The sequence below is a fragment of the Mus pahari genome, chromosome 18 (genome assembly GCF_900095145.1).
Source record: "Mus pahari chromosome 18, PAHARI_EIJ_v1.1, whole genome shotgun sequence".
Taxonomy (NCBI): Eukaryota; Metazoa; Chordata; class Mammalia; order Rodentia; family Muridae; genus Mus; species Mus pahari.
In genome coordinates this window covers 15,431,084-15,439,150 of record NC_034607.1, presented here as the reverse complement: position 1 = coordinate 15,439,150, position 8,067 = coordinate 15,431,084, and the positions used below count along the sequence as shown (strand labels likewise).

At 48.4% G+C, this 8,067-nt stretch overlaps 1 non-coding gene across 1 annotated transcript; it reads left to right on the top strand.

Moving 5' to 3' along the window:
* The first annotated feature begins 7,761 nt into the window (after window positions 1–7,761).
* LOC115062525 lies at window positions 7,762–7,931 on the top strand. The gene has a single exon (XR_003842474.1). It is a non-coding gene; the product is annotated as a U1 spliceosomal RNA (small nuclear RNA).
* The last annotated feature ends 136 nt before the right edge of the window (window positions 7,932–8,067 follow it).

The following is an 8,067-nucleotide window of genomic DNA, read 5'->3' as shown; positions in this document are numbered from 1 at the left end:
TGAGGAGCTACACCCCAGCCTGGAGTTGTAGTTATCGAAGAAGGAGGAGTAACTCTGCTCACCAGTGCTTCCCTATGGCCAGAGCCTGTCAACTGGTTAACACATTTATTTCCTTTTGGAGGCTGTGACATATAGAGCCTCCCAGGGAACAGATGGTGGCTCTGAGCCCCTCAGCCGGAACTGAAGAACAGGACTAACTACAGTGTCATTTCATGCCATCACCGACCTGTCCGTGCCTCCAGCTTCCTACTGGCAAACAGAGGGTACCACGTGGTACTGACCCAGACGTCCTTACGAGAGAGACGGGAGAAGACACTGAATGTTCGGCTTGGCTTCGTACCAGGGGTCATTTCTTTGTCTGAAGTGGTGCGGATAATGAGGCAAAAGGATCCTCCTGTGTCCGCCCCTCCCCCCCTTTTTTTTCTCCCCTCCCTCCATCCTGGAAGTTTTCACCTCTCCCTCTTTCCACAGATGCTTCTCTCCGAGGACATGCTCGGGGCATCCTTCTAAACACAAACGGAGCCGGTCCTCTTCTCGCCTCCCTCAGGAGCTCCTTGCCACCTCTTGTACTTCCTTTCTCTGCCAACTGCCCTGAAAGAGCTCCCTGTGCCCCGTCCACTTCCCACCCCTCGCTCTGCCCTAACACCCCTCTCCGCTGTGCAGGCTGCCCTCCTCCGGGCCCCAGGGACATGGTAACACCAACAAAGGCCCCTCTAGTGCGTCCATGAGCTGGCAGGACCTCCTTTGCTTGCTCTTTTTCTTTTTTTTCTTTTAATATCTTTGATTTTCTTTGGGGGTGGGGGAGGTAGTGATGCTGAGGGTGGACCAGGGAATACTGGGCAAATGTTCTACCCCGGGATCTCGAGAGGTTTGTATGATCTGACAGATGGTTATTTTTTGGTAACGGTTTATTAAAATGTAACTCACATACCACATAATTCAACATTACTCAAATGTGTAATTCAAAGGATTGCAATATAGAGTTGGGCCGCCATCACCACCATCAATTAATACTATAATTTAGTTAGCTTTTTAAAAGATTTATTTTTATTTTGAAGTGTGCACATGTGCATGTGTGTATGCATGTGTATGGACATCTGCTGACATCATCTCTGCGGTGAAGCTTGCCAGTTCAAGGTCAACACGCTGCTTCCTTGAAGCCCACCGAGATTCTCGTGGTTTAGCGTCTCTTGCCCAGTCACATAACCACAACATGCTTCCTGAAGGCCACAGGTCTACCCTGCTCCAGGCCACCCTCATATCTATCAGTCTCTTGTCCATCTTCCAGAACCAAGGGTGAGAGTCAGGGCTCTATAGATGGTGACTTGGTTAAGAAGGTTCCCTATGGGTCCTGAGTTCAATTCCCAGCAACCACATGGTGCCTCCTAGCCATCTATAGTGAGATCTGGCGCCCTCTTGGGCCTGCAGGCATACATACAGGCAGAGCACTGTATACATAATAAATAAATCTTTAGAAAAAGAAAACAATGCTCCCTACAGGGGCAGACATTTGAGCACTTGGTCATCAGTTAATGACACTGTTTGGTGAGGGTGTGTGGGGGTGGGGGTGGGGGTGTTAGAAAGACTTACTTCCCTTGGCGGTTGACTTGACAGTTCAGACAGAGTCAGTCTCTCTCTCTCTCTCTCTCTCTCTCTCTCTCTCTCTCTCTCTCTCTCTCTCTCTCTCTCTCTCTCTCTCTCTCTTTCTCTCCTTACCGAGCTGCCTTGGTTACCCTTGCTTTGTTTGCTTGCTTGTTTGTTTTGCCTCAACATATGGCCCTGACTGTCCTGAAACTCAAGATGTTTTATTGTCCTTGAACTAACAGATGTCTCTGCCTCGTCATTGGTGGAACTTTTCTTACTCTGTAGCTCAGGCTGGTCTGGTACTTAGAAGGTTTATTATTATTATTATTATTATTGTTTTTGTTGTTGTTGCAATTATTATTATTTTACTTTTGGGGGGTTCGAGACAGGGTTTCTCTGTATAGCCCTGTCTGTCCTGGAACTCACTTTGTAGACCAGGCTAGCCTTGAACTCAGAAATCCGCCTGCCTCTGCCTCCCAAATTCTGGGATTAAAGGCGTGCGTCACCACCGCCTGGCTTTATTTTACATTTATTTGTGTGTGGGGGGGTTCATGCACAAGTGGTGCACAAGTGGAGATCTGAGGACTACTTGCAGGAGTCTGAGTCCCAGGAATCGAGCTCAGGTCGTCAGGCTTGGCCGCAAGCCTCTTTACCCACAGAGCCATCTCACTGTAGCCTGGAACACATAATCCTCTTGCCTCGGGCTCCTGAGTGATGGAAATATAGGTCTTCAGCACCACACCCAGCACAGTGTTGTCTTGGTGACTGTTGTTAAAAAAAAGGGCTGGACTTGCAGGTCCAGGGGGCAGCTCCTGGGAAGACAGTGAGCAGTAATTTTTGCCCGGTGACTCTGTTTCCCACAACCAGCCGCGCTTGCCAGCACACGCGTTCATTCATGGCTGCTGCAATTATCATGACGTCAGCAGCCTCAAGCCCTGTGAACTTTTAATATTAACGTCAGAGGTCCAACTCGGGGCTGGCAGGGCTAAGCTGAAGGTATTGCTGGGGCCGTGTCTCTCTGGGGTGGATCCAGGAGAGAAGACCGAGTACCCATGATTTGCTTCTCTGACCTTTGGTTGCCCTGCCTCTCTGGTCCCAGCCAAAGGCTGAGGATCGTCATGCTTTCTTTGGTCTACGGTCATCCCATTTCGAGTTCCGTATCCTTCTATTTCTCCAAAGTCATTTCACCATGTAAGGCAGTGTATTCGTGTATTCCTGTGATGTCTTTAAAGGACAGTGTTCTGCCTGTCACGGAGCCAGGTGTTTCACCTCACATCCTTGCTGTTCATGGGTTAGGGTTTTTTTTTGGGGGGGGGGAAGGGGGGTTGTTTGTTTTTGTGGTTTTTTTTTTCTTTTCTCTTGTTCTGTTTTTGTATTTTAAACATTTACACTTTATGTGTTTGTGTGCGGGTTCACATCTGTCCTGGTTGTCGGAGGACAAAGAGAAGGAGCTGGCCCATTCCTTCTGCTGCTGTGTGCTGGCTACTTTTATGTCACCTTGACACAGGCTATGGTCATCTGAGAGGGGGGAACCTCAATGGAGAAAATGTATCTGGCTGTAGGCAAGCCCATAGGTCATTTTCTTAATTAGTGATTGATGGGGAAGGGCCAAGCCCTTTGTGGGTGGGGCCATCCCTGGGCTGGTGGTCCTGGGTTCTATAAGAAATCAGGCTGAGCAAGCCATGAGGGACAAGCCAGTAAACAGCACCCTCCATGGCCTCTGCATCAGCTCTGCCTCCAGGTTCCTGCCCTGACTGAGTTTCTGCTCTCATTGCTTTGGATGATGAACAGTTATGTGGAACTGTGAGTGGAATCAACCCTTTCCTTCCCCGTTTGCTTTGGTCATAGTGTTTCGTCACAGCAACGGTATCCCTGACTGGGATGGTAGTTCACAGCCATTCCTAACTTTGGTTCCAGGGGATCTGATACCCTCTTCTGGCCTCCGTGGACATTGGTCATGAACATGGTGCACAGACATATATGCAGACAAAACATTCCTATGTAAAAAATAAAAATAACTGGGGGGAGGGAAGAAGAGAGGGGGAAAGGAAGGGGAGGAGAGAGAGAGAGAGAGAGAGAGAGAGAGAGAGAGAGAGCGCTTGTGCTTTGACAGTTAAATATAAGATGTCTTGGGCAGGATCCTGTCTCTGGGAAAAGATATTACATCAAAACTGAGGAGACCGGAATTAACTGGGACCCCAGTTACTAATGATGTGCCAGTGTTGGTTTATCCTTTATAACGAATGTCAGTGGGAGGATCGGCCAGAGTGTGAGATCTCTGTGCCTCTTCTTTTTTTTTCCTTTTTTCCTGTTTCCTCTCCCAGTGTTGGGGACAGAACCCGGGACCTTGCTGAGGCTTGGTAAGCAAGTGTTCTCCTAACACCTTGTTCTTTTCTGCTGTCATTTTTCAAATTAAAATCTCACTCTTTTTAAAAAAGATTTATTTATTATATGTAAGTACACTGTAGCTGACTTCAGACACACCAGAAGAGGGCATCAGATTTCATTATTCATTACGGGTGGTTGTGAGCCACCATGTGGTTGCTGGGATTTGAACTCAGGACCTTTGGAAGAGCAGTCAGTGCTCTTAACCTCTGAGTCATCTCTCCAGCCCCCTTAAAATCTCTTATTAACTTGTATACTGCAGGAGAGCATGCATACATGCAAGAGCACACGTGTGGAAGTCAGAGGGCCACAGCCATCGAAGGAGTCCTGAGGATTAAACCCAAATATCAGGTTCAATGTTCGCTGCCCACTGAACCATCCTACTACTTCATAAAACCAAGCCTGTGTAGCCAAGGATGGCCCAAGCCTCGTTGCAAACTCCCAATGTAGGATGACTCTGAACTTCTGATCCTTCTGTCTTTACCTCCCCAGTACTAGGATGGCACACACCACCACATCCTGGTTTAGGTATAGCCTTGGCTGTCCTAGACTCACTTTGCAGACCAGGCTGGCCTCAAACTCAAAGATCCGCCTGCCTCTGCCTCCCAAGTGCTGGGATTAAAGCCATGCACCACCATGCTCCAGTTAGAAGGTCTACCTTTTTAAGACAAGGTCTCCCTCTGCATATCCCTCTGTAATTAAGGCTGACCTGGCACTCGCTATGGAGACCAAGCTGGCCTCAGTCTTGTGGTTTACCCAGTTCTGCCTCCTGAGTGCTAGCATCAGAAGCGTGGACCAAGTCTAACCTCAATTGTTCTGTTAAGTATACATGAACTTGGCCACGGGGCTGGAGAAATGGTTCTGCAATTAAGAACACATACTGCTCTTGCAGAGGACCTGAGTTTGGTTCCTAGCACCTACCTAGCTCACAACCTCCTGTAACTCCAGCTCCAGAGTTCCAGCGCCCTCTTCTGGCCCCCAAGGGCACTGCATTCACGTGTACATACCCACACCCAGACACACATAAAGTACACCATTTAAAATGAAAAGGAAAAAAAAAAAACCTGCAAAATAAATAAATAAATAAATAAATAAGGTCTAAAACCAAAATATTTTATAAAGATAAATAATTAAAAGTTTAATTACATCCTGCTGCAGGTGCAATTAGAACCTCATGCTGTAGGTAAGGGAAGAAAACCATGGAGAGATGGCTCCTCCCATGAAGGCCTTGAGTGGGACCTGGACATTCTGGATACAAAGTCGTGGTTTTTTGTTTTTTTGGTTTTTTGGTTGTTTTTTTTTTTTTTTTTTGGCTCCCGAGGGCCTGTTCTGCTCATTCTTCCTCCCTTGGCCGAGAAGTTCTCCTGAGTGAGGCTCATTTTTCCCCAGTCTAGCGTCAGGATCTTACACTATGAGGTCTGAATTTCTCTGCTACTCACTCTAGGACACCAGACATCTCCCATACACTCATGTCCTGTGTTCTGGGATCAGGACTCCTCAACCAAGAGAGCTTTAGTCACCGCTTCCCCTGAGACATTTGTCCATGTCTGGGGACATTAAGGAGTCAGTCAGCTCTGTCCTTCTTCCCGGCTTGGAGGCATTTTTATTTCCATGATTAGAGGGTTTCTGGGTAATGTTTCTGGCATGGCTGAGCAGAGTCCTGCCTGCGGCTGGGCACCCTCCAGTTCACTGTATAGCTCCCCAACAAAGAATTATTCCTCTCTCATAAATCAGTAATGCTGCTAAGGCTGAGAAATGTGTCTGGGGACGTCCCTAGGATTGGCAACTTCCTGGTGTCCTAGGAAAGGGGACATCCTGCAGGTCCCCAACAGAAGTCAAGAAGTCTAGTAACTAAGAGAAGATGGAACCAGGACTTACTCTGATAAACCCCAAGACAAGCCCAGTTTCTGATCCTCTCTCCCATTTTCTTCTCGAAGACAATTGTATATGCCTAACCACAGGTAAGAATTTTGAGTTTGGGAAACATGGTCAGGACAGTACAGCAGCGACTCTGTGCCCGAGAACCCCACCCTGGGGAATAAGGTTTCTCTGGCCCAGACCTCAGTCTCTAAACTCCTTGACCTCCCTTGTGGTCCTCTTGGCAAAGGCGCAGGATGCCCTATTTCCTGGCGCAGGAGGAAGTCGAAGGCCTTGAAGGGGTCATGTGTGAGTCAGCCGTTCTTGGCCTCAGATCCCAAAACTCACAGAAACAAGGAAGATCATGGCTGGGAGCCACAGCACCAGCTGGGGAGGCGTGGCAGGGAGCAGGCGGTGCTGAGTCAGCTTTCCTTGGGCTGCTCAGCCCGGCAAGTCACAGCAGTTGTATTGACTGGGGTTAAGTCCAGGTTCTCTGGACTCGGGCATCTCTGGATATAAAAGGTAGAGAACACTGGCTGTCTCTGTTGGAGAGAGGACAGAGCAGTCAGAGAGCATCTCTCGTGGGTAGTGACTCAGGCCTGGGCGTAGCTGTGGGAGAAAGTGGAGCGGGTGAGATGGCACCTTGTCTCCCAGAATGCCGTGCTTTGCACTCATCAACCATGAGTCTATTCTAGTGAGGCGCTGGGAAGCAGTCAGTTTCAAACACAGTTTCTGAAAGGGAAGAGAGAGACTGGGAAAGGGGCTGTTTAGCTTTGCCCAAGAGCACCCAGTTTCATCCCTCCCCTTCTGTATTTTATTTATGTGGAGCTCAAAAGCCAACCAACGACGTTCTTACTCTGATCCCCATGGGAGGAGCTTCTGAGGGATGGGAAGGCCCGAGGGTGGCAGGGTGGCCATGAGGTGACTGGGGTGGGGTAGCTGGGGTGGAGTGGGGGAGCATCCTTCTCTGAGGTGACTTAGATGCTGGGCAGTGGCAGCCTCATGGACGAGGAGGGCAGCAGCAGCGGGGCAAGTGTGTCAATCCCTGGGGACAGCCACCCAGATCCTGTATTTGGCTGTCTACCCAGCCAGCATGTCCCCGTGCTGCGGCCTAGGGTTGCCAGCAGCTGCCTACCGCTGGCACGGCATCCATTTGTCCTCTGGGAATGCTGCAAACCAGCTCCTCCTGGCTTGGCCCAGACTTCCCTTTGAAGGTTCAATTTTCTTGATGATTGAGACGGAGAACATCACATGATAAAAGTGAAAATCTATTGCTTCTTATTATAGAAAGATCCAACGCAGGAAGGATCCCCCAAACTCATGATCACCTTCCCACTAGTGGAAGGCTGGCTGCACACATCAGCCTGTCTGCTTCGGGACAAACCAACAAGTGACCCCCCGACAGGGGTCCAGAGATACACAGGGCTACACCCGGTCTCTACAACCTCCCTCGGCACCGGAAGTCCTGTCTTATTCTCTCTGCTATTGGAGGGTGCTTTCTTCTCACTTCCAAATCCAACCTCCTTCCCATATATTGTACTTTGTCACCTTTTATCATTAATGTCAAATAACCAGCTGACAAGGGACAGGGCCACGGAGGTGGCCATGTGCTCTCTCCCCAGCCCCTAATGTCTTCCGATAGGGCTTTGTAGAGATCAAGAATCTCCCAAGATTGTATTGGCAATTCTACTTGCTCCTGGAATACGTTTTTTTTTTGTTTGTTTTTTTGTTTTTGTTTTTGTTTTTGTTTTTTGTTTTGTTTTTTTTTTTTGTTTTGTTTTGTTTTTTTTTTTTGTTTTTTGGAGAGGGGACCTAAAGCTATCATCAGATTGTCAAAAGAACACAGGGACTAGAAAAATAACAACCAGGAGGTTAGGCAAGACTGTCTGTAGAATATTCATTCCTTTGGGCAGAGCAACGCACACGGTTGTCTTGGCGCTTACCTGGCAGGGGCAACCTCGTGGCACGACAGTGAGGTGGTGGCTTTTCCACGGCGAGGCTCAGCCAGTGCACGCGGCTTGGGCTGACCCCTGTGTTTTCCCCAATGTGGGAAACTTGACCATGTAATTTCTGGCAAGGAGGAACCGTGTCTGTGCTCGCCCCTGAATTGGGATGGGGAAGGATACAGCATTATTCTGCCACCATGGTATTCAGGAAGATCTACTCAATTTGCTTGTTTTTTTTTGTTTGTTTTTTTTGTTTTTTGGGTTTTTTTTTTTTTTTTTTTTTTTTTTTTTTTTT